Source organism: Capra hircus, chromosome 14 (genome assembly GCF_001704415.2).
Source record: "Capra hircus breed San Clemente chromosome 14, ASM170441v1, whole genome shotgun sequence".
In the NCBI taxonomy this organism is placed as follows: domain Eukaryota; kingdom Metazoa; phylum Chordata; class Mammalia; order Artiodactyla; family Bovidae; genus Capra; species Capra hircus.
This window is the reverse complement of record NC_030821.1, coordinates 9,495,856-9,522,480: the sequence shown is the minus strand read 5'-3', so window position 1 is coordinate 9,522,480 and position 26,625 is coordinate 9,495,856.

Below are 26,625 nucleotides of genomic sequence, written 5' to 3'. Positions count from 1 at the left end.
TAGTTTCATAGCTTTGTGGTCAGAGAAGATGTTTAACATGGTTTCAATTTTCTTAAATTTACTGAGGCTTGATGTGAGGCCCAAGATGTGGTCTATCTTGGAGAATGTTCCATGTGCACTCAAGACAGAAGTATATTCTGCTGCATTTGGATGGAAAGTACTGAAGATGTCAATTTGTTCCATTTGGTTTAATGTTTCAGTGAAGGTTTGTGTTTCCTTATTTGTTTTCTGCTTTGGTGATCTTTTCTTTGGTGCAAGTGGGGTGTTAAAGACCTCTGCTATCATCGTGTTGCTGTCTATCACACCTTTTGTGTCTGTTAGTATTTGCCTTATGTATTGAAATGCTCCTATGTTGGGTTTATAGATATTTGCAGTTGTTATGTCTTCTTGGATTAATCCCTTAATTATTGTGCAGTGTTCTTCTTTATTTATTGTAGTATTCTTTATTTTAAAGTCTATATTTTCTTAAATGAGAATTGCCACACTATCTATCTTTTGATTTCCATTTGCATAGAATATATTCTCCCATCCTTTTACTTTTAGTCTGTATATGTCTCTAGGTCTGAAGTGGGTCTCTTGTAGACAGCATATGTGTGGGTCTTTGTTTTGTATCCATTCAGCCAGTCTGTCTTTTGATGAGCATTTAATTCATTTGCATTTAAAGTAATTATTGATATATTTGTTCATATTTTCATTTTCTTAATTGTTTTGAGTTTGTTTTTGTAGGTCTTCCCTTTCTCTTAGGTTTATTACCTATATAAGGCCCTTTAATATTTGCTGTAAAACTTGTTTGGTGGTGCTAAAATCTCTTAACTTTTCTTGTCTGTAAAGCTTTTGATTTTTCCATAAATATTTTTTTTCAGTGTTTCTCAGCTAGGGTGCTGTTAGCATTTTATTTTATTTTTTTTTAAGTTTATTATTTTATTGTTTTTCAGTTTCTTTATTTTTATTTTTTTTAATTTAATTTTTACTTTGTTTGGCTTTATAATACTGTATTGGTTTTGCCATACATTGACATGAATCAGCCACGGGTGTACATGAGTTCCCAATCTTGAACCCCTCTCCCACCCCCCACCTCATATCATCTCTCTGGATCATCCCCATGCACCAGCCCCAAGCATCCTGTATCCTGTATTGAACATAGACTGGCAATTCATTTCTTACCTGATAGTATACATGTTTCAATGCCATTCTCCAAATCATCCCACCCTCTCCCTCTCCCTCAGAGTCCAAAAGTCCGTTCTATACATCTGTGTCTCTTTTGCTGTCTCGCATACAGGATTATCATTACCATCTTTCTAAATTCCATATATATGCATTAGAATACTGTATTGATGTTTTTCTTTCTGGCTTACTTCACTCTGTATAATAGGCTCCAGTTTCATCCACCTCATTAGAACTGATTCAAATGTATTCTTTTAATGGCTGAGTAATACTCCATTGTGTATATGTACCACAGCTTTCTTATTCATTCATCTGCTGATGAACATCTAGGTTGTTTCCATGTCCTGGCTATTATAAACAGTGCTGCGATGAACGTTGGGGTACAGGTGTCTCTTTCAATTCTGGTTTCCTCGGTGTGTATGCCCAGCAGAGGGATTGCTGGGTCATAAGGTAGTTCTATTTCCAGTTTTTTAAGGAATCTCCACACTGTTCTCCATAGTGGCTGTACTAGTTTGCATTCCCACCAACAGTGTAGGAGGATTCCCTTTTCTCCACACCCTCTTCAGCATTTATTGCTTGTAAGACTTTTGGATTGCTGCCATTCTGACTGGCATGAAATGGTACCTCACTGTGGTTTTGAATTACATTTCTCTGATAATGAGTGATGTTGAGCATCTTTTCATGTGTTTGTTAGCCATCTGTATGTCTTCTTTGGAGAAATGTCTATTTAGTTCTTTGGCCCATTTTTTGATTGAGTTGTTTATTTTCCTGGAATTGAGCTGCATAAGTTGCTTGTATATTTTTGAGATTAGTTGTTTGTCAGTTGCTTCATTTGCTATTATTTTCTCCCATTCAGAAGGCTGTCTTTTTACCTTGCTTATAGTTTCCTTTGCTGTGCAGAAGCTTTTAATTTTAATTAGATCCCATTTGTTTATTTTTGCTTTTATTTCCAGTATTCTGGGAGGTGGATCATAGAGGATCCTGCTGTGATTTATGTCACAGAGTGTTTTGCCTATTTTCTCCTCTAGGAGTTCTATAGTTTCTGGTCTTACATTTAGATCTTTAATCCATTTTGAATTTATTTTTGTGTATGGTGTTAGAAAGTGATCTAGTTTCATTCTTTACAAGTGGTTGACCAGTTTCCCCAGCACCACTTGTTAAAGAGATTGTCTTTAATCCATTATATATTCTTGCCTCCTTTGACAAAGATAAGGTGTCCATAGGTGTGTGGATTTATCTCTGGGCTTTCTAGTTTGTTCCATTGATCTATATTTCTGTCTTTGTGCCAGTATCATACTGTCTTGATGACTGTGGCTTTGTAGTAGAGCCTGAAGTCAGGCAGATTGATTCCTCCAGTTCCATTCTTCTTTCTCAAGATGGCTTTGGCTATTCGAGGTTTTTTGTATTTCCATACAAATTGTGAAATTATTTGTTCTAGTTCTGTGAAAAATGTGACTGGTAGCTTGATAGGGATTGCATTGAATCTGTAGATTGCTTTGGGTAGTATACTCATTTTCACTATATTGATTCTTCCAATCCATGAACATGGTATATTTCTCCATCTATTAGTATCCTCTTTGATTTTTTTCATCAATGTTTTATAATTTTCTATATATAGGTCTTTAGTTTCTTTAGGTAGGTATATTCCTAAGTATTTTATTCTTTTCGTTGCAATGGTGAATGGAATTGTTTCCTAATTTCTTTTTCTACTTTCTCATTATTAGTGTATAAGAATGTAAGGGATTTCTGTGTGTTGATTTTATATCCTGCAACTTTACTATATTTATTGATTAGCTCTAGTAATTTTTTGGTGGAGTCTTTAGGGTTTTCTATGTAGAGAGTCATGTCATCTGCAAACAGTGAGAGTTTTACTTCTTCTTTTCCAATTTGGATTCCTTTTATTTCTTTTTCTGCTCTGATTGCTGTGGCCAAAACTTCCAGAACTATGTTGAATAGTAGTGGTGAAAGTGGGCACCCTTGTCTTGTTCCTGACTTTAGGGGAAATGATTTCAATTTTTCACCATTGAGGATAATGTTTGCTGTGGGTTTGTCATATATAGCTTTTATTATGTTGAGGTATGTTCCTTCTATTCCTGCTTTCTGGAGAGTTTTTATCAGAAATGGATATTGAGTTTTGTCAAAGGCCTTCTCTGTATCTATTGAGATAATCATATGGCTTTTATTTTTCAATTTGTTAATGTGGTGAATTACAAATTGAAAAATAAAATCCATCAATTTTGAATGAGATCCTTGCTAGGTCGAGTAATTTTGATTGTAGATTTTTTTTCCAGTATTTTATATATATCCTGCCATTCCCTTCTGACCTCCAGAGTTTCCACTGAAAGATCAGCTATTAATTGTATGGGTTTCCCTTGTGTGCTTTTTGTTGCTTTTACCTTGCTATTTTTAATATTGTTTCTTTGTGTTTAATCTCTGTTAGCTTGATTAGTGTGTGTTTCGATGTGTTTCTTCTTGGGTTTATCCTGTCTGCATATCTTGGACTTGATTATTTCCTTTCCCATGCTGGGGACATTTTCAACTATAATCTCTTCAAAAATTTCCTCAGTCCCTTTATTTTTCTCTTTTTCCCCTGGGATCCCAATAACTCAAATGTTGGTGCATACAATATTGTCCCAAAAGTCTCTGAAGCTATCCTCAATTATCATGTTTCCCCTTTATTCTGGTCTTCAGCAATTATTGCCACCATTCTATCTTTCAGCTCACTTTTGCATTCTTCTGCTTCCATTAATCTACTATTGGTTCCTTCTAGGGTATTTTAAATTTCAGTAATTGTGTGATTCATCTCTGTTTATTCTTTATTTCTTCTGTGTGGTTTTATCTCCACCTCGGTGTGTGAGTCATCCAGAGGGGTTTGCTCCTGAGTCAGCCCTTGAGGACTTGGGTCTGCTCCAGGAAGGACCAGGTATGGTGGTGGTGCAGTTGCTTGGATTGCAGGGACCCTGGAAGTACCAGGTACTCAGGGGAGCTGGTGTTAGAACAGCAAAGAATATGCTGTTCTTGAGGTTTTTTCCCCTAGCCTCTGGCTCTTCAGTACCAGTGGGGATTTTGCAACGGGGTGTCACAGGGGCTTGGATAATGGGGACCCTGGCAATGCCAGACATTCAGGGGTGCTAGCAGCAATTGTCACCAGAGGTATGGCACTATTAGGGTTTTGTCCAGCTTCTGACAGCTCTGACCCAGTGAGGATTCAGCGTGGAGGCTGCACAGCTGCCTGGATCCTGGGAACACTGGTGGTGCCAAGTGTGCAGGAGCACCAGCTGCCTCAGCTGCAGGAGCTAAGGTCCTATTAGAGCCTTTTTCTAGCCTCTGGGAGCTGGCAATCAGAGGGTCTCTTTGGCCAGTCCTTCTCTGTTTCTTGGCCTGTTCAAACACTTACAGGACCCCCCTTGGTGTCCTTTTCTGTTTCTTGGTGCACCAGGTACTTAAAAGGCTACCCTGGAGGAGGTCCTTCTCTGTTGCTCAGTGCATCAGGCACTTAAAAGGCCACCCTCTCTGGGGTCTTTCAGCTGTGCAGTGCTGATGTGTGGGGAGAGAGAGGCTATAGAGATGGTGCCACCCCTGTGTGTGACTCAGCAGTATCACCCTGTCTCAGTGTTTGCCTGGCTTTCCTTCACAAGCATTTCCCACTGTGATCTCCTCCCTTGGGTCCCCTCAGGCTATCACTCTGCAGGCAACAGCCCACCTTGCCCCAGGATTGCCCTCCAATCTCTATGCTCCAGGCCCCAGCTGCTGCACTTTCTAGGGGACTTGAGTCCTTGTCCAGGTACATATGGCTGTGGAAGGATTGTTTGTGTGATTCTCATTCCATCTGGACTGTCACAGATCAGCTATTTCACTATCCAACAGCCTCAAATGCTTCACCTCTGTTCCAAACTGTTGCCCTGATATGGGGATCTGACCCCTGCTTCAGTTTCCCCATGCCCCAGGTATAGATCCAGTCCTCACTCTCCTTTTTTTTTTTTTTTTTCCCCCTCCTTCCTTTGTCCTACTGAGTTTTGCATGGTTCTATTTTTTTTTTTTTTTCTGGTAGAGAGATACTCTGGCTTGCTCTCAGCTGGTGTTCTGCAGGATCTTCACTGAAGATCCAATCAGGTGTATTCCTGATGTATCCATGCAGAGAGATGTACTCCACACTCACCTACTCCTCTGCCAACTTGGATCTCTACTAGAACTGTGTTTGAACACAAATCCAGGGGATTTCCAAACTTCCCAAGCCATGGAAGACAAATAAGGAGCAAGATTTCAACTGGCAGAGATAGCAGTGGTGGAGAAAAGATGCTACCATATTCACATGAGTTCCTAATTATCTGGAGGCTTTACTCTCCCTTGACATTCTTGAAAGCAGAACAACATAGAAACTAAGAGGTTGGAATCATATCAGCTGAGTTCAAGTCTTGGGCATACTATAGACTAATGTTTGAATTCAAGGCACTTTTCTTAAGTCTTCTGAGCCTCAAGTTCCACATGGGTTGAATGAAACTAGAGTTGTGATGAAGATTAAATAAAATGTTAGTACAGTGCTTAGGTAGTAGTCTTGGCTCCATAAGAGGTTATTGTTAGTATTATTATTATATTCTAGGCATAGGCTTAAAAATTTTAAGTACAGTGATCATAGTTGCATGACCATAGTTGAACCCTGATTTCCTCTAAACTTCTTTTCTTTCTTGGTCAATGAGCTATCTATTCAGAGCATACCAACTCATTAAAACCTGGTGTCATTTATAATTAACTTGCAAGAAACTGTTGCATCAGTGACTTTTGCTTCTCTCCTGAATGTAGAAAATAGAAAATCACGTGACAGACGCCTAGAAAACCTGCTTAATTCCATTTGTCACTCAGTCCTCTGGCCACATGTCAGCTGATCACAAGTTAACACAAAACAGAGGAGATGACTATAGAATATTTTTCCAATTTATTGAGAAATAATTGGCAAATATAATTGTATTAATATATATTTTACAGTATACAACAGGATGATGTATTAATATACATTTGTGGAATGATTACAAGGTCAAAATAAATAAGACATCACTTCACATCATTAACTTTGTGTGTATGCGTGTGTTGAGAATACTTAAGATCTACTTTCGGCAACTTCCAAGCTTTATTAATTATAGTTATCATTAGATACTCAGAACTTATTCATCTTATAAATGATATTTTATTGCTTCTGACCTGTATCTCCCCATTTTCCCTTTCTCCCAGTCCCTGGAAACCACCATTATATTCTCTATTTCTATAAATTAGCTTTATTTTTCTTTTTTTAATATTATATATATGTGATATCATACAGTATTTGTCTGGTTTATTTCACTTAGCATAATGCCCTAATGCCCTCCAAGTTCATCCATGTTGTTACAAATGTCAGGTCTTCCTTTTTATGCTAAATAACATTCCATTGTATGTGGGAAAATAATCTGAAAAAATAGATACATGTATATGTATAGCTGAATCACTTTTGTGTATACCTGAAACTAATACAACATTGTTAATCAACTATACTCCATTATAAAATAAACATTTTTAAAGTTGCAATGAACAAAGAGTATGTTTCTGAAGTGTATTAAGCACATGTACCTAAGGGAGACTCGGGTTCAATCCTTGAGTCGGGAAGATCTCCTGGAGAAGGAAATGGCAACCCGCTCCAGGATTCTTGCCTGGAAAATCCGATGGATGGAGGAGCCTGGTGGGCTACAGTCCACAGGTTCGCAAAGAATTGGACATGACTGAGTGACTTCACTTTCACTTTTATTTTCAAGTACGTAGGCTCTTGTGTCATAAAGCAAGAAAATAGGCAAAAATCTAACTTGACAGATTATGTGTATATCCTTGTATTTATTATTTATATGCAGAGATGCATAAGACTAAAAAGCTCAAAATGTAGCTTAAAAGTTTTTCATGGAGGAGACACTTGAAGCAAATTAGTATGTATATATTTGGTTTGTTGCACATTAAGGCCAGCTTAATTTTTAGTACAGTTAAATTACTAAGTTATTTTACTGCATAAATTACAATTTTTCCCTTCTTTTAGCCTGTAAAATTTCATAAAGAAGCATGCAACTCAATGCCATAACTTAAACCCTCATAATATCCTGAGTTAATGCCAGTAGCCTAAATGAGCAATGTACCCTCAGACATTTAGTTGTGTAGTGTATGTGTGTGTGTGTGTGTGTGTGTGTATGTATACTTTTTCAAGATATTCTCAAATTGACTTTTTTGGACACAGGAAGCTTCTAATAAATATTGTGAAACAACTTTAACTGAGGCTGCCCTTCTAGGCATTTTTGCCTTAATTACCCACTCCCTATCTAAATCACAGCCTTCTGCCTGTCATCTTTTCAAGGCCCACTGTGAATCCAAACCAGGTGACTATGTGAATATGTTGGAAAGCAAAGTGACATAATACACCTGAGCTTCTATTTTGCTCAGGGCAGTGATTATTAACATGAGAAATCCGTAGTGAGTGAAATGGCCAGAGTTTCCACAGAACTTATTGCTTACAGCTTTTGGGTCCCCTGGCATTTGCCAGCTGTTCCACACCTGGACCTGGAGATCAGAAACATCCCGCTTCAATTTATCTTTCCTAGACTTGTTGCTTATGGGACTCAGATGCCAGGTGACAGGGCTCAGAAGCAGCAGCGAGAGTCTCCACCTGCACAGCTCTGAATTCCCCAAAGAGCCCTTGTTCTGACTCTGATGCAGACACCAGCTTTTAACAGTGTGTAAGCTTTAAGCCTAGGGGGGAAAGAGAACTTGCACAAAACTCATGTTTTAGTGTGAGAATGTTAGACTAATCTGGGGCAGATTGATTAAGTGAGCAGGAAACTGGGGTCTTCTGAAATGTTCAAGGACTTTTTCTTCCATCCAACATAAGTGCAGCAAGGAGTTTCTTCCTGAAGACTTTTCTGTTGGATTTCTGGAACTCCAGAGAAGTTTCTTATGCCCCGAAATTCTGTGAGCTGCATGAAGGTAGTAGCCATTTTATCCCCCAATCATTATACCAGTTGGCACATATTATACACTAAGAAAAGGTTGTTTATCAAATGAATGGGGAAAAATGACCAAAAAAATCACCTTTCTGAATTCTAAAAGCACCGTATGCATTTTGGTGGTTAAGAGCACAAGGCTTGGAGGGGTAGAACCCAGTTTCAGATTCTGATAATAGTTCTGCCAATTTTAAGGATGTGACCTAATGTAAATCCGTTAAACTGTCCAAGGTTTAATTTGTAAAATGATGATAACAGTAATAATAACTTTCTCATATCGCTGTTTTTAGGATTAGATGAGACAATGTATGTATACCAGGGTAGACTTCATCTCCCTTCCTATCCAATACCTGACATTTACCTATGCTAAAACAAATCAGAGTAGCAAAAGAGACCCCTTTTTTCACAATAGGATACAGGAGATATGCTATTTGAAAGTTAATCTTGGCAGTGCTATGGTCTCAATTTTCTTTTACAAATTAAACTGGTAACCAGCCTATGCTGAGGGCTCTGCACCCTCTTCTCTTCCACTCTCAGAATCTTGAACCCCACTCAGAAGAGAAGTCCACAAAATGAATGATCGTAGTATTTAGGGTTCCCAAGACAATCTTTCAGGAGCCCTTCAAGCAAGAACTATGTAGCTAAGAGTCTTCATTTTTTCTTTTTTAACAAGACTGTGACCTAAAATTTTTTTTTTAATGTTAAACTTAAAGGACAATCATGCAGTTTCTTTATAATGCAGAAATAATTCAATCTCAGAAATAAATATGAGCTGACTTTTTGAAATGCCATAATGAAGAATTGGAAGACTGCCCTTATACTTAGCGGCTCTTATACAACGTGGGCTTTGCTCAGGTAGGCCTAGAGGGGAAAGAGCCCGTTGGCAGATGTCGTAACAGGACACACACTTCAGTCTTTGTTTTTGCTCTCACACTTGCTGGTACCTGCTGGAAGAATCTTCCACTTCCTCTTCTGGAGAAGCTGGATATAGCTCCCAGAGCCATACAGTGCCTGGGATAATGTTCACCTCCTCCAGTCTTAGTGGTCCTCCTGAAAACTTACTCTTCTTTGGGGTATGAATCTAAGTCTAGGGAAAGTAGGTGGCCTTCAGGCTAGCATTGTTTTACTCTTTTTTATGGGTTATATTCTCTAAGAAAAAAACTCATATGCTTAGAATATGTCCAGTTCTCAATTACACCATTGGAACTAGGAAATCAATCTTCAATCAGCACTTTACAATGAGTAATAGCTTGTACAGGAAGCTATTACATTTAAGAAGACATGACACGTGTATAAGTATATAACTGACATAACTATATAACATATGATGTATAACTGTATAACATATGTATAACTATTTGTATGTCTATATAAGAAGGCATGATACATGTGTAACTATATAACTGATGTATAACTATGTAACTTTGTAACTGAATCACTTTGCTGTATACCTGAAATTAACACAACTATGTTAAATCAAGTATACTCCAATATAAAATAAAAGGTTTTTAAAAAATAAGATAGTAAGGGAAATTCAGCCTATATTAGAAAGAGACCCAACCTTCCTCCTGCCTAACTGACAAGGAAACTAGCTTCTTCATGGTTCCCATATCACTTACTCACTCTAGTGTCACCAACCAATGGGGGCATCCTACTGGTGGCTGAACCATCCCCTGTGCTGACCTCAGTATCCCTGTCATCAGTGGGGCTTCCCAAATAGCACCAATCTCATACATTCCCAACACCAAAGCCATTTGAAATTCAGCTTGCATCACACGAACCACATCTTCCCTACTTACTGGCAATGGTAGATGAATTACATCAATTTCTCAAAAGAAGCAGAAGTGTTAAATGACAGCATTTAATGTGAGAGTCTATGGAAGAAAACTTCAAGAAAACATGTGGATAGCTCCCTTCCTTGCAGACGTTGAGATACAAACATTAGTGAACAAAACTCTCATTCTCCTTCTCAACATCTCATTCCGGATATGATTCATCATCTCAGAAATATTCACATGAATGAGTTTTTGTTTTGCATTGACAAATATAGAATAACTAGAATGCAAAGAGAGCCAGTCTAGGGTATCCAACAAGTCAGTATATCATGTATAATTGTAACAGGACACACACATACACACGCTGTTGTTGAATAACTCTCTCTTATTTTACAGCAAAAAAAAAAAGAGAGAGAGAGACACGATTCCCATGGGCATGTGGAGTGAGAAAGGAGAGAACAAGGTAAGAAAGTGAACCAATCAGCCCTGAAGAGAAGAAAGAGGTGGTCTAAGGCAGAGGTTCTGTGCTGACAAAGAATAAGTGTCAGGACGCCATGCTGGACTTTTTACGCTGCTGTGCATTCTATGTGGCTGTGATATTCCGCTCTAACGCTTGAAAAGCTGACTTTTGTATAATATTTCTTCCTTTTTCCTTCCTCTGTCTTTTTCTTCTTCTTTTCTCTCTCCCTCTCTTTCAACATATGTATACACAAACACAGACACCAAACGCAACCATACACAAAAAAAGTATATGCGCCCAACAGTGACTCTTTTCACAGAAAACTGACTCCTCAAACAGTGCACTCAGCTACGGTTAACTTGCTTCCTGGCTAAGCCAGGGGATGCTTGATGCAAACTGAGTTCACTAATGAACAATTTTTCTGGATATCTCAGCCAGCTGCAAAGATTTTGTCTTCACAATTGTTTGTAAGCACCATTATTTCTTACTGGCAACACAATTACTCCCTGCTGAAACATACAGAAAACAATCACACATCACATCAGGTTCATTCAAGGCACCGCTTCTGAGCTTGCCTCAAATGTGAATATGTAGCCTTTAAAGGTACTACAGGGAGACGCTGGGGGAGGTGACCTAGAGTCTTCTCAATATATTCAGTTGTCAAATATTTTTTTAATCTAGTGAAAGGACGATTTAGACCGGGCATCGATAATACATTTGCTTCTCTGTGTGACATTGGAATAGCACATTGTGCTCCACTTTACCATGCAGACATAGATACTTGCTAAAATTTAGTTCCTCTTGTAGATAAAACATGAAGTTATTTATCTCCCTTCCACTACTGAAATCAACATTTAAAACTCAGTATGTTTTTTTTTTTCATTTTTTGCATTACTATGTTTGCATTTTAGCAGGAACTTACTGGTGATACATTGATTTTTTTTCTGAAGCAAGATGAAAATCTGTAAGAACCAAACAGGTCATTTGGATATCTCAAACTGTAGGGAAAATGCTGTGAGTTCGTCTTCAGTAAATAGGTTTAGCTTTATCATTCTCTTCTTTTCCTTCCCTTTAGGCAATGGTGAAGCTAGAGACAGAAAATTAATTAATCAACCACATCTCATATTTTTAAATTCAAATTAAAACAAGGGTAAAATTGTTTCTATGTTTTATTAATTCATTGAATTAGTAATGGAATAGGCTTGGTTTAGACTTATGCAAACTGCTTTCCCATGGAATACCTCTTTCAGATCTCTGCAAGCTTCTTAGTTATTAAAATCATGGTTTAAGGAAAGACCCATTTTCTGAGGAGAGGTTTTACAGTCCCTGGACTGAGAATTGAATCTTGACTATGTTAAAGTTCAGTCTCAGTATCTCAGTGTAGTAAGGTCATTCAGAAAGACAAACTGGATGATAGAACCCACTATCCTAAGAAGGTGAATCTCAAACTAAAAGGTGCTTTTTCCCTTGTCTCCACTGTAAAAATAACTTTCAAATTGAAAATTTGCACTCACAGAAAGTAAAACCAAATGTTCTACATATTCCTTTAAAAAATGAAAATGTCAAGATGGGGTCATGTAATAAAAGGGATCACAAACAAGCAGAAAGATTACCTCGTTTCCTGAGAAAATATTTGACAAGGAGCAAGAGGACCAGTTTCTGCATATCTCCTTTACTATCAGACCGTTTTCTGGTGCAATGTTAGAAACGCTTTCTTTCTATAACAACTACATGGGGTGAGAAGTTCCATAAAGGCTGACTATATTTGCTCACTTTGTTATTCCATCCTTCAGAACTATGCCTGTACAGAGTAGAAGAGTAGATGCTCAATGGATGTTTACTGAATGAATAAATGAAACAAAGTTGATAGCTGCACAAAGATAAACATTCCTTATCCACCCTTCTTTACTTCTGAGACATCAGACTGGAACAGTCTCTTCTTGCTTGTACCCAGAATATATAAAGAGCCCTGAAAATTTAATAACAGGGAAAAAATAACCCATTTTTAAAAGGCAAAATATTTGAACAGATACTTCACCAAAAAAGACACAGAAATACCAAATAAGCACATGAAAAGAAAGTTGTTGGAGAAATATAAATTAAAATCAAAATGATATACCACTATGCATCAATTCAAGTATTAAAATGCTTAAAAACTGGCAATACCAAGTGTTGACGAGGCTGCAGAACAACTCTGAAACATTACTGATGGAAATGCAAAATGGTATAGTCATTTTGGAAAACAGTTTAGTGATTTCTTATAAAGTTAAACATAAAACCTACCAGAAGTTCCAGTAATCCTGTGCTCAGGTATTTACCTAAGTGTTTTTCTTTTTTTTTTTTTTAATCCTTAAAGTATATCTGATTTATAAAATTTCACATTTTGCAAATTGAGCAAAGTTATTCATATATATATACATATATATGTTTTTTTTTAATTCTTTTCCACTATAGATTAGTATAGCAAAAATAGTTCCCTGTTCTATACAGTGGTCCTTGTTTATTTTATGTATAGTAGTGTATATATGTTATTAATAATTGAAGATTCCCACTTCATTCCTCACCTCCCCCCTTTACTCTTTGATAACCATGTTTGTTTTCTATTTCTGTTTTGAGAATAAGTTCATTCACATCATTTTTATTTTAGATTCCACATACAAGTGATCTCATATGATACTTTTCTTTATCTGACTTAAATCAGTTAGTATGAGAATCTCTAGGTTCAACCATACTGGTGCAAATGGCATTGCTTCATTCTTTTTTATGGCTCAGTAACATTATATTGTACATACATACACATCCTCACACTGTGCACATATGAAAATGTACTTTATTCATATGTCTGATGGACATTGATTGCTTTCACATCTTGACTATTACAAATAGTGCAATAAAGAACATCGAGGTACATATAGCATGTATCTTTTTGAATTGTGGTTTTCTCCAGATATATGCCCAGGGGCAGGACTACAAGGAACCTCCATACTGTTTTCCACAGTAGGTGCATCAATCTACATTCCTGCAAACCCTGTAGGCAGGTTCCCTTTTCTCCACACCTTCTCTAGCATTTACAAGAGAACCTCCATATTGTTTTCCACAGTAGATGCATCAATCTACATTCCTACGAACCTTGTAGGAAGGTCCCCTTTTCTCCACACCTTCTCTAGCATTTGTACACTTTTTTGATGATGGCCATTCAGTATGACCACTCACCTAGAGTCAGACATCCTGGAATGTGAAGTCAAGTGGGCCTTAGGAAGCATCACTACGAAAAAAGCTAGTGGAGGTGATGGAATTCCAGTTGAGCTGTTTCAAATCCTAAAAGATGATGCTGTGAAAGTGCTGCACTCAATATGCCAGCAAATTTGGAAAACTCAGCAGTAGCCACAGGACCGGAAAAAGTCAGTTATCATTCCAATCCCAAAGAAAGGCAATGCCAAATAATGCTCAAACTACCACACAATTGCACTCAGCTCACACGCTAGTAAAGTAATGCTTAAAATTCTCCAAGCCAGGCTTCAGTAATACATGAACCGTGAACTTCCTGACGTTCAAGCTGGTTTTAGAAAAAGCAAAGAACCAGAGGTCAAATTGCCAACATCTTCTGGATCATCGAAAAAGCAAGAGAGTTCCAGAAAAACATCTATTTCTGCTTTATTGACTATGCCAAAGCCTTTGACTGTGTGGATCACAAGAAACTGTGGAAAATTCTGAAAGAGATGGGAATACCAGACCACCTGACCTGCCTCTTGAGAAACCTGTATGCAGGTCAGGAAGAAACAGTTAGAACTGGACATGGAACAACAGACTGGTTCCAAATAGGAAAAGAAGTACGTCAAGGCTGTATATGGTCACCCTGCTTATTTAACTTCTATGCAGAGTACATCATGAGAAATGCTGGACTGGAAGAAACACAAGCTGGAATCAAGATTTCTGGGAGAAATATCAATAACCTCAGATATGCAGATGACACCACCCTTACGGCAGAAAGTGAAGAAGAGCTAAAGAGGTTCTTGATGAAAGCGAAAGAGAAGAGTGAAAAAGTTGGCTTAAAGCTCAACATTCAGAAAACAAAGATCATGGCGTCCGGTCCCATCACTTCATGGGAAATAGATGGGGAAACAGTGGAAACAGTGTCAGACTTTATTTTTGAGGGGTTCTGAAATCACTGCAGATGGTGACCACAGCCATGAAATTAAAAGACGCTTACTCCTTGGAAGAAAAGTTATGCCCAACCTAGACAGCATATTAAAAGTGAGACATTACTTTGCCAGCAAAGGTCCATCTAGTCAAGGCTATGCTTTTTCCAGTAGTCATGTATCGATGTGAGAGTTGGACTGTAAAGAAAGCTGAGCGCTGAAGAATTGATGCTTTTGAACTGTGGTGTTGGAGAAGACTCTTGAGAGTCCCTTGGACTGCAAGGAGATCCAACCAGTCCATCCTAAAGGAGATCAGTCCTGGGTGTTCATTGGAAGTACTGATGCTGAAGCTGAAACTCCAATAATATGGCTACCTGATGTGAAGAGTTGATTCATTGGAAAAGAACCTGATGCTGGGAAAGATTGAAGGCAGGAGGAGAAGGGGACGACAGAGGATGAGATGGCTGGATGGTATCACTGACTCGATGGACATGGGTTTGGATGGACTCCAAGAGTTGGTGATGGACAGGGAGGCCTGGCATGCTGTGGTTCATGGGGTGACAAAGAGTCAGACATGACTGAGCAACTGACCTGAACTGAACTGATTCTGATCATGGTGAGGTAATACTTCATTGTAGCTTGAGCTGTTTGTACATCTTAGGACATTTGTATATTTTGGAAATTAAGCCCTTGTCAGTTGCACCATTTGCAAATATTTTCTCCCAATTGTAGATTGTTTTCTCTTTCTGCGTATGATTTCCTCTGTTGTGTAAAAGTTTTTAGTTTAGTTAGGTTCTGTTAGCTTATTTCTACTTTTGTTTTCATTATTCTAGAAGATGGATCCAAAACATATTGCTGTGATTTATGCCAAAGGGTGCTCCACGTTTTCTTCCAGAAGTTTTATAGTATCTGGCCTTACAGACACATAAAACCAGATATTAAACAGATTCAGTAAAAGAGTCTTTACCTTGTGCTTTACTGTTTTGCTGTTATCAGTTTATTATCAGTCATATAATATGAGAAATCATCACCAATACTGAATCATAAAAGGGTACAGTTTACAAAAATTTGAGCATTATATTTCTGCTAAAAAGACTACTTTCTACACATTGACACTTAATCTGATTCTCATAAGGAGTCATGTGATGCTGCTCTATCTACCAAATTAATTTACATAGTAGGAGTCAAACTAGAGAGTCTTCAGCCAGAACATGATCAAGTGACAGATCTTTTAAGATGCTATATATCCCCATAGTAGACCATAAGTATAGTTGGTAGAATTGACACTGAGGACTGACTCTGGTATATGATCACTTGTGCAATGGACATAGAAGTGAAGTAGTACCTTTATTCAGTTTTATAACCTCACAGAAAAATGCTCAAATCTTTGGACATCTAACCCTTTTCTGATTCAGAATTGGTGATGGTCTTATGCCATGTTTATATATTTATATCTACATCTGGTTTCCTTTGACTTACTCAATGCATATGACACATTTGCAAAAGCCCTTGGCTCATTCCATTAATTTGTCTTTCAAAAAGAGCAATCTTCTTCATCTCTAAAAATATTAGGCCCATTCGTTTTATTTCCTGAGGCTTCCCTCTATTATTGTATTCTTCCTTGAAGAGCAAAATTGGTGTTACAGGCCAATATTCTACATGGAATTCCAGCTGAGCTATTATACATGCTAAAAGATGATGCTGTTAAAGTGTTGTACTCAATATGCCAGCAAATTTGGAAAAGTCAGCAATGGCCACAAGACTGGAAAATATCAGTTTTCATTCCAGTCCCAAAGAGGGGATTCACACTACCGTAATTTGTGCTCATTTCACATGCTAACAAGGTCATGCTCAAAATCCTCCAAGACAGGCTTCTGTAATCCACGAACCAAGAGCTTCCAAATGTACCACCTGGATTCAGAAAAGGCAGAGGAACCAAAGATCAAATTGCCAACATCTGTTGGATCATAGAAAAAGCAAGATAATTTCAGAAAAACATCTACTTCTGCTTCATTGACTACATCTAAGCTTTTTGGCTGCGTGTATCACAACAAACTGTGGAAAACTCTTAACAAATAGGAATAACAGAGCACCTTACCTGTCTTCTCAGAAGCCTGTGGCAGGTCAAGAAGCAACAGTTAGAACTGGACATGGAACAACGGACTGGTTCAAAATCGCGAAAGGAGTACACCAAGGGTGTATATTATCACCTTTACTTAACTTATGTGCAGAGTATATAATGTGAAATGCCAGGCTGGATGAATCAGCAAGCTGGAATGAAGATTGCTGGGAGAAATATCACCAAACTCAGATATGCAGATGATACTACCCTAATGGCTGAAAGAGCCTCTTGATGAAGGTGAAAGAAGAGAGTGAAAATCTGGCTTAAAACTCATCATTCAAAAAAACTAAGATCATGGCATCCAGTCCATCACTTCAAGGCAAATAGATGGGAAAAAACCATAAACAGTAGCAGATTTCTTGAGCTCCAAAATCACTGCAGATGGGGACTGCAGCCATGAAATTAAAACACACTCGCTCCTTGGAAGAAAAGTTATGACAAACGTAGACAGGATATTGAAAAGCAAAGATACCACTTTGTTGACAAAGGTCCATATAGTCAAAGCTATGGTTTTTCCAGCAGTCATGTATGAGATGAGAGAGTTGAACCATTAAGAAGCCTGAGGGCTGAGGAATAGATGCTTTAGAAATATGATGCTGGAGAAGACTCTTGAGAATCCTGTGGACAGCAAGGAGATCAAACCAGTCAATCCAAAAGGAAATCAACCCTGAATATTCATTGGAAAGACTGAAGCTGAAACTCCAATACTTTGGCCACCTGATGCAAAGAGCTGACTCATTGGAAAAGACCCTGATGCTGGAAAAGATTGAGGGCATGAGGAGAAGAGGGCGACAGAGGATGAGATGGTTGGATGGCGTCACCGACTTAAGGGACATGGATTTGAGCAAACTCCAGGAAATAGTGAAGGACAGGGAAGCCTGGCATTCTGCAGTCCATGGGGTTGCAAAGAGTCAGACACAACTTAGCAGCCGAACAGCATGAAAATTCTACATGGGGAACACTGGTGATTTCATTTCCAGCTTTAAAAAATGGTTTGTGTTTTTAAAAAAATCAAGATATATAGTATTAAAAGTGTTAACATTTCTATTAACAAGGAATGATTTTAATTTTAGTTGTATGAACTGGATATATATGTCTTATTTCTTAATTCTTAGGACTTGCATTATAGACCTTTGCTTGAAAGTAAGATTGATAAAGGTTGTCTATTTACAGATCACCTAAAAAATCAACAAAGTAAAAAAGAAATTATAATTAACTCTCGTTTTTACTTGTATCTTGAAGATTTAAAATTACTTTTGGATAAACCTAATGCATATTCCTTAGTAAGTATAATTTTTTCTCTATGCCAATAACATAGTTTACTTGTCATTACTAGGAATAGCCTTAATATGGTCCTACTATTTGATTACTATAAAAATGAATTACATAAAGAACAAACAAACAAACACAAATGGATTACATAAACTAAAGAATTCTGAGCTCCAAATCATCACTTTTGGCAAATGTACTCCTAAATTTGATTTGCTTACGTCGAGCAGTTCCAATTGCAAGTCAAAATTGTTAGTTAAGAGTTCATTTTGCGACTGATTTATCCCAGAGCACTCACTGCTTGTGCTAAGCTGCTTCCGTTGTGTCTGACTCGGTGTTAACACCATGGGCTGTAGCCAGCCAGGCTCCTCTGTCCATGGGATTTTCCAGGCAAGAATACTGGAGTGAGTCGCCATGCCCTTGTCCAACAGATCTTCCCGGCCCAGGGATTGAACCCACATCCTCTGTGTCTCCTGCATTGGCTGGTGGGTTCTTTACCACTAGCGCCACCTGGGAAGGATTTACTAGAATGTTGCATTGCTTAAAATAACCTCTTTGGCTGGAATATGCAGGTGATGATAACTGGTTTACACATTTTCCGCATAAAACTATTGCAGATATACTCCAAAAAATTAAAATGCAGGGCCTCAGTGGCCCATTCTTCTTGAGGTTTTGGTGGAAACCCAGAACTGTTTTCTAAAGCAGACCTTGCCATTTTTTGCAGATACTACCTTGATGTATCTTGGTCTAGCATTTATTTAGGCACAAATACTGATTTGATTCCTGAATGAAATTATTGATTACTGAGACATATGAATCTGTTAGTTGGATAATAAGCAATTTTTATTTCAGATTTTTGTCAGAAAAAATTATCTCAAGCTTTCTGATACTCTTCGTTCATAGGAAAAAACATTATAAAGTTAAAGGAATAATCCTCAGTGTTATAATGTTGACGGTGTTTATCTCTAGATTTCAGGATTATAAATGGTACTGTGTATTTGCAAGGTTCTGTTGGGTGGGCTTTTTCCTACTTGTGTGCCCCTTGTGTGATACCCCCCATATTCATTAATAAAAAGGTTTTGATTTTCTCTCTTCTTGCTCCCTGGTAACAATTAGTATGTGACTTGGAACCTACAAGTGGGAATTTGAGTGTGAATTTAATCTAGAACAAGAGACTCAATGTCTAAGGAGCTGTTGGGATTAATCCTAGATTTTACAGTATTGGGGTTTGCTCTGTCTGTTGTGATGCATTAGCATCACCTGAGCTGGTCAGAAGGGCAGACTCTGGCCCCACAGTGGTCCTAGTGAGCTAGAACCTGGAGAACAAGATCTGCAGGTGGTTTCGATGAACATGAAAACCTGCCCCACCAGTGGCTTCCCAGTGGCTTCCCAGTGGCTCAGAGGTAAAGAATCCGCCTGCAATACAGGAGCCGCAGGAGATGTGGGTTCAATCCTTGGGTGGGAAGATCCCCCAAATGCGAGCATGGCAACCCACTCCAGTATTCTTGCCTGGAGAATCCTATGGACAGAGAAGCCTGGCTGGCTGCAGTCCATGGGGTCGCAGAGTCAGACATGACCGAAGCGACTTAGCACGCGCATACTCTCCCTCGTGTTCTGCGGTGGGGCCACAGCATCTGGCCAGGCTATTTCAGATATAAATATTATTGGATTTTCTTCTTCCTTGCCCTCTGGATCAGCCCTTGTTCCTACTCATTTTCAGCCTGGTCACATTGATTTTGTGAGTTCTTAATATTCTTCCAATAATGTTGATTTTTGCTTAAGATAGAGTCAGTTTCTATTACTTGTAATCAGGAATGTCCTAATTGATGCACAGGTTAATTCTTTTAAAAGTGTCTCTAGCATTTCTAAATTTTCCATGATGTCCATATAGTACTTTTATAATCAGAGAAATTTTAAAAAAATAATTTTTTTTAAATGTATACCTGCTTGAAACCAGAGAACTATGAATTTAGATCACATTGCTTTGGTCCTTAATGTTTAAATAATATATATATTTTTAAAAAATCTTCATTGTATTTTGGTGTCATGCCCTCTGCCAATAGTGAGGGACAAATCGGAAAGTTTTGTGTGGCATTTACTGTTGTTTTTGAAAGGATGTTTTTGAGGATATTAATCATGACTTTCACAGTATCCCCTTTCTGAGGATGCACTGTACTCTGTAATCTTAAATTATGGTCAAAGATTTATGAGCACTCTCTGGCTGAATTTGTAATCCACCCAATTTTCTTGGTCTTATTATATGCATTCTAAGATTGTTATTCCCTGGGCTTCATTTTACTATCCTGATACTTTTCCTCTTGTTCTAATTGTGTGTTAACTATATATATATAGTTTCTAATTATAGTTAGTTTCTAACTATACATATATAGTTTTGGTTTTATCATAAGAAGTGGTTAAATTAATGAAACAATGAATGTACTGGATAGCCCAAAATAATTATTAAACTTTCTATCACATACTTCAGAATATCAGAGATGAAAGCAACTGCTCTTCCCGATATTGCTCTCCCTGACAACTCTCTACAATCCAGTATTAATCGCCAAGAATTGAGGCCAACTGGCAAGAGACAGAGGGAGAAGCCTGAACAGAGCTGTGGCCTGTTAGCTGATTTAGGTAACTAGGGCAGGGCCTAGTGGGTGTGGAACGTGAGAGGGGAAAGCAAGGGAAGAGATGGGGAATGGAGAGCATCCTTTTGCTGAAATGGCCAGCTGTTCCTTCCTGTGGGGAAGACTGACATTTGATACTGCCACCTGATGTCTCCCAGGATGCTCTGTAATATACATGCTTAGGCCAAGGGATTATTCAAGAGGCTTAAAGAAATTCTATGCCCATTACCAACGTATAAATGCTCACTGGATTTTTATGATTGCTAATCCCTACTATGACCAGGACTCATTATGGTGATAACGGGTACTCTCCCAGGGCACAATTTATCATTTGCCTGCATTCTATAAACAAGCCCCTACCCATCACTGGTTAAAGATGCTTTTATAATTCATATTATTCTGCTACAGCATCTCTGAACCTGCCCCTGCGTCATGATGCATATCTGGTTCCACCTATCTGCTCTTTTCCTTTCAATCCAATAGCCATATAGAATGAATCAATAAAAAAAATAATTGTTAATATTTACTTTTCCTATGGCAAACATTTAGTATTTATTAACTCATTGGATGGGCTTCCCTGGTAGCTGAGCTGGTAAAGAATCTGCCTGCAATGGAGGAGACCCCAGTTTGATTCCCAGGTCAAGAAGATCCCCTGGAGAAGGGATAGGCTACCCACTCCAGTATCCATGGGATTCCCTCGTGACTCAGATGGTAAAGAATCCACCTGCAATGTGGGAGACCTGGGTTGGTTCCCTGGGTTGGGAAGATCCCTTGGAGGAGGGCATGGCCATCCATTCCAGTATTCTTGCCTGGAGAATTCTGGAGGATCCTGGATGGAGGATCCTGGCAGTCCATGGGGTTGCAAAAGTCAGACAAGGCTGAGCGACTAAGCCCGTCACAACATAGCACAACTCATTGGATCCTCACAAAACTACAAGATAGGTAGATACTATGATGCTGCCTCCTTTTTTCCAAGCAAGAAACTAAGCCGAAGCTAAGCAAATTGCTCAAGGTTACGCAGTAGTGGTAAACTGCTGGGACTGGACCCCCAGGGTCTGCATACTTCATCACTTTCCTGTGATCATGTCACTTCTGCACGTTGTGCAGGAGACAGCACGGGTTTTACCAACTCACCATCTGGGAATTTGCTTATTGTTTACTATACTCTTTCCACTGGAATTCACCCTTGTACTCTAACAATGGCTTTTACTTATAGCCCTTGCTCAGACTTCTTCATTTCCCCCAAGCAGAAGGCCAGCAAGATCCTGTGAGAGCCACTGGCTATTCAAGGAGTTCTTAAAAACTCCCTTTTAGCATGCCAAAGAGCAATATAAAGCATACAACGACAGGCACCAGGTCTCAGGAGAGAAAATCTGACAGTGAGATACCATCTGTTTCTACTCCTATCTTCTGTAGACCATCTGTTCTTGCTCAAAATACTGCACAAATGAAACTTAGGGTCATTTAAGGTCAGAGGAATCATCAACCTCTCAACTGTGTCTATCCACACTCTCACCCTGTCTTCTCCTGCTCATCTCGCCCGGTTTATCAAGGCCCCACATTTCCCTGCCCAAGTCTGCATCCAGCTTCAACAACTAGATGGACAATCTAGTTGGAAAATGTGGCATGGGGATTACTGGATTCCCATCAGCATGAAGGCTGACTCCAGCAGCGGGTAAAATTGAAAGCATGGAGGTGAAATTTTAAGCAAGGAAACCTTCCTCCCACAGTGAACAGGGGGTCACAATTTGAATGCTTGGCATTATCTTGCATAGGGAAGAAGTGTTGAAAGGAAGGATTATGCCTATTCCACTCCTGGCTACATAAACCTTGCTCCCACTCATACTTTTGCTGACCACCCTCCTAAAAAAAGTGAAAAGTGAAAGTCTCTCAGTCCTGTCTGACACTTTGCAACCCCAAGGATTATACAGTCCACAGAATTCTCCAAGCCAGGATACTGGAGTGAGTAGCCATTCCCTTCTCCAGGAGATCTTCCCAACTCAGGGATCTAACCCAGGTCTCCCACATTGCAGGCAGACTCTTTCCCAGCTGAGCCACAAGGGAAGCCCAATAACACTGAAATGGGTAGCCTATCCCTTCTCCAGCAGATCTTCCCAACCCAGGAATTGAATCAAATAGGTTTCTTGCATTGCAGGCAGATTCTTTACCAACTGAGCTATCAGGGAAACTCCCCAAGCTATCAGGGAAGCTATCAAGGGCTCACTCCCCTGCACCACCACCCCCACCCTCTGCCCCCAGAAGAAAAAAAGACTAGTCTCAAAATGTAGCTAAAATCCAAACCAATTACCAGGACCTTCCTTGTCCAAAGTCCCTTTCTGTTCTTCTGCTTGCTCCCAGCCCCTTTTACTCATTACCTTCCTGCTATATAATGGCAGACCTGCACCCCAATACCAAACACTGCCTCTGGCCCTGCCAGACTGTGGTCCTGTCTCAGATGGATTCTTCAGGAGGTCAGGCTGAGATTAAATTTATTAGCAGTCAACATCTGGGAAGAGAAGGAGAAGAAACAGGATTCTGGGCTGGGTGGAGGTTCCGATCTGAAGATAATGAACTCTTGCACAGTGAGTTCTATTCTGCCTTCAGATTCATCACTGTGAGCTGTTAGGAAGGACTTAGAATTGGTTATAGTTTCCTGAGCTTTTCATTTCTCTCATCTTCACTTGGGGTTTTCTTCATACCTACTTTCTTAAAGAATTCTGAGTTTTCCCCCTTTCTGAAGCTTTCTTTTGGTTCTATATCTTTAGATGGAGCATTTTCTTGACTCTTTTTTTAAAAAACTGGTTCAATGCATCTCAAACTTTTTCACCAAAGAATTTCTGACTTTAGAGAATTCCTGGTAATCCCAAAAGGACAACTTAGAGCTGCTTTCTTTAGGCGCAGACTTTCTTTAAAATCTCTGTATTTGACCTTAAAAATTCATGCAAACTTTGAATTCTACTTAGTAAACTATATGTGCTAGTTTTAATATTAAAATAGTGTTCTAAATTACTAGTAAATAAATTTATTCAGGAAGATGTACCAATTTTTGCATCAGTCTATGTACCTTCTGAAATAATTTTGCATATATCAGCTTCAATTTCATAAACCCAGGAGGTTATACTTCTGTAGCTTGGTATAAATTTCTTATAGCATGTTAAGAATGAACATTTAGAATATAATTTTAAGACCAACTTACATGCACTGAATTGAGTTTTCATAATACTCTATATTTTAATGTGCCCTCAAATTGAAATGAAAAATGAAAAATATCAACATATACCTTCTAAGGGAATGGAGAGATTTTGCCATCAAATTGTAAATCAGATGCTCAATTCAATTAGATAGGTATAAATAATCTCTCCAGGTTGTAGTGTACAATCTGGAAACACAATTTAGACATGATTCTTTAAAAGCATTTATGTGAGCAAGTAAAATCAATACACTTTAGGGTTTCAGTGTTTGATGGCTTGGTTTAAAAATATAATTTGTAGACCCAGAATCTTCAGAAGTATCTAAATATCAAGACTTCTGAGTCTATAGAAACACATAAAAGCAGATCATTTCGGGCAATTTTCATTACATTAAAAAAAAATTGTTACAAGAATTCAGCAACATTCACTCAACAACTGTTTAAAATTGTTGAGTTCCAGGAAAAAACTAAGAGGAAGGCAAGCAATCTTTCTTCCAGGCAGCATATTTTGAGGAAGAGACGGCAGATACAACAGAAGATAAAGTGGTAATCTTTAGCAATAATCTAAAGCTCAGGTATTCTGAAATCTTGATAAAATGTAGATCCAGGTACTTTGATAATTACTCAGATGGGGGAAAACTTAAAGTCCTCTTGTAGACACTGAGCAGCTTTAACTGAGATACATGCTTAAATGTATGACTCCTCCAGGCCTGTTTATAGATGGTTCAGGGACATACCTAAAGGCAAGTCTAAAGCTGTTTTCCAAAAACTATGCAGCTAAGCACATATTTAGTATTCACTTATTGTGCAAGTACTCTGGAGGTTACGGGGCAAAATAATCTTATGGATTCGATCTTATTATTCTCATATTCAACTACCTACCTGGCCTACTGTGAAAAGACTGTTCCCTAATAAGTTGTGCAGTGGTGCTCAGACTTACTGCCTGAACAATCTCTACCATTTTATGTGGTATTTTATTTATTTGATCATTTATTCTGAGAACCTGCTCTGTGTCATGCACTGTCTTAGATTGTGGGTATAGAGCAAAAATAAATAAATAAAACTCTACCCCCTTATTCTTTCAGGTCTACCATTTATAAACAATTAGATAAATCAATGATACATAGATAGAAAATGAAAATGGCTACAAAATAGCATATTTATATAGAGAAAAGCAGAATTGACTGCTTTGATAGTATGTACAGGGAAGGTCTTTCCAAGGTGGATATATTTAATCCAAGATCTAAAAGGAAAGGGAGTAGCCCCGTGAAGAATCAGGGAAAAAGCAGTCGCGCCCCAGGAAACAGCATGCGCGTGTGTCTCTTGGAATGTCTGAGGAACAGAAGGCAAGCCAGTGCGGCCAAGCCACCATGAGTGAGGGGAGGCGTGCACGCGAAGGGGTGAAGGTGGCCAAACAAAAGGAAGCCCTGAATTCATTTTAAGTATAATAGGGTACCATTTAAGGGCCTAACATGTATTTTTAAACTACTGACTCAATGGACATGAGTTTGAGCAAGCTCCAGGAGTTGGTGATGGACAGGGAAGCCTAGAGTGCTGCAGTCCATGGGGCCGCAAAGAGTCAGACACGACTGAGCGACTGAACAACAATCAGTACCATATATCTGTAGAGAATAGATTTAGAAGAAAAAATAAGGTGCAGGGAGTCCCATTTCAGATGTTATTGACCTAGTTCCAGAAGCTTGATTGTGACTTGGACCAGAGTAGAAAAAATAAAAATACTTTGGGGACATGTTTTAGCGTTATTGGCCTAACTTGAAGAGGGGAGAGAAAGACTGGCTCTAACAATATTTTTTAGTTGGGAGTCCATTTAGATGGCATCAAATACTATGGTAGGAAAATTTGGTTGGAGGGAGTCCCTCAAATTGTTTTCAACCTGTTAAGTGTGCAGTGCTTGGGAAACTACCAAACAGAAATATAAAAGATAGAAAATTATATACGCAAAACTAAAGAAAATGCGACTTGAGGTCTACATTTGGAAGTCAAGGGCATAAAGCTGGTATTTAAAGCAGCGGGAATGGAGGAGCTTACTGAAAGTGTATAGGAAGAGCGAGAAAGGGTTCTGAAAAAATAGTAACACTTAAGTGTTGAATAGAGCAGGAGGAAACAGTAAATGATGCTTCTAAGAAGCCAAAGATAGCAGTGAAAGAATCGGAATTAGTGTCATCACAAAACAGGGTCAACTATTTGAGGTAGAACAGAGTGATCAACACCATTGACCACTTCTGAAAGAGCTAAGGAGTGGATATAAAGCTTATTCTATTGGGTTTATTAACATGGGCTTCACTTGTACCCAGATAAAAGCAAAATCAGTAGAGAACACAGGATGAAGCATATTAGGACCGTCCGATGAGTGAATGCAAAGGGAGGAGGCGCAAGAGAACAAAGGCTGGAATGCAAGGGAGCTATCTTGGGACAGTGACATGTTAACCCGTCTGGTCAATGTCTATGTGCATTGTTTAGCATCAGGTGACAGATCTGGGGTGGGGGGAAGAGTGAGATCAGATTGGTGGAATGTGACTGCATAGTGGGGGATTATTATGAGTCTTAGTAATAATAGCATATTGTCCCCAGTTAGTTACAGTAACTATTCTGTGATTCACTGGGTTTGTGACTATGGACAAATTAGTAAGCCTCTCTCTGCCTCCACTTTCTCATCAATAAAATAAGACATAAAAAAATCTGCCTCAAAGTCTCTTTGTGAAGACTTAATGAGGTGATATATACAAAGAGTTTTGCATAGTGTCTGTCTCTATTAAATATTCACTAACTAGAATTATATTATCATTAGTAGTAGTAATAGCAGTAGTAATAGTAGTATATATAATTAAAAATTAAATATCTGTGATACTAA